Raw genomic sequence first — 1,001 nt, 5'->3', positions numbered from 1 at the left:
AGCTGGGGAGCGGAAAAGCCCCTAGGAATACTTGGGGTGGAGCTGGGGAGCGAAAATCCCCATAGGAATACATGGGGTGGAGCTGGGGAGCGAAAAAGCCCCTAGGAATACATGGGGTTGACCTGGGGACCGAGAAAGCCCATAGGAACACATGGGGTTGACCTGGGGACCGAAAAAGCCCATAGCAACACATGGGGCTGACCTGGGGACCGAAAGAGCCCATCGGCATCCATGGGGGGGAGCTGGGGAGCGGAAAAGCCCCTAGGAATACATGGGGTGGAGCTGGGGAGCGAAAAAACCCCTAGGAATACTTGGGGGGGAGCTGGGGAGCGAAAAAGCCCTTAGGAATACATGGGGGGGGAGCTGGGGAGCGGAAAAGCCCCTAGGAATACATGGGGTGGAGCTGGGGAGCGAAAAAACCCCTAGGAATACTTGGGGTGGAGCTGGGGACCGAAAAAGCCCTTAGGAATACATGGGGGGGGAGCTGGGGAGCGAAAAAGCCCCTAGGAATACTTGGGGTTGACCTGGGGACTGAAAATCCCCATAGGAATAAATGGGGTGGAGCTGGGGAGCGAAAAAGCCCCTAGGAATACTTGGGGTGGAGCTGGGGACCGAAAAAGCCCATAGGCATCCATGGGGTTGACCTGGGGAGCGAAAATCCCGATAGGCATCCATGGGGTTGACCTGGGGAGCGAAAATCCCCATAGGCATACGTGGGGTTGACCTGGTGCCCGCCCCCCCCACGGAAGTCCGTATGAGGTTTTTGAAACGGGCCTTGCCCGGGCCTTCGATCCAGGAGGGCGGACACTTTCGGCGGTTCGTCCCGGTGGCTGGGCCGGGTGCCGCATCTACAATATAGCCAAGAAACGTTCGCGGAGATTTTCGAGAACACGTTTTTAAGGACCCTCAATGCCCATGTTCGGTTCCAGAAAGCCGGTCAGAGGGATCTTCGGGGCAGAACCCTGCCGTGCTGAGGGGCCAAACCCGAGTTTGGAGCCAGG

The sequence above is a fragment of the Alligator mississippiensis genome, unplaced genomic scaffold (assembly GCF_030867095.1).
Source record: "Alligator mississippiensis isolate rAllMis1 unplaced genomic scaffold, rAllMis1 scaffold_55, whole genome shotgun sequence".
NCBI classification, from domain to species: domain Eukaryota; kingdom Metazoa; phylum Chordata; order Crocodylia; family Alligatoridae; genus Alligator; species Alligator mississippiensis.
Note: the sequence above shows the minus strand (reverse complement) of the source record.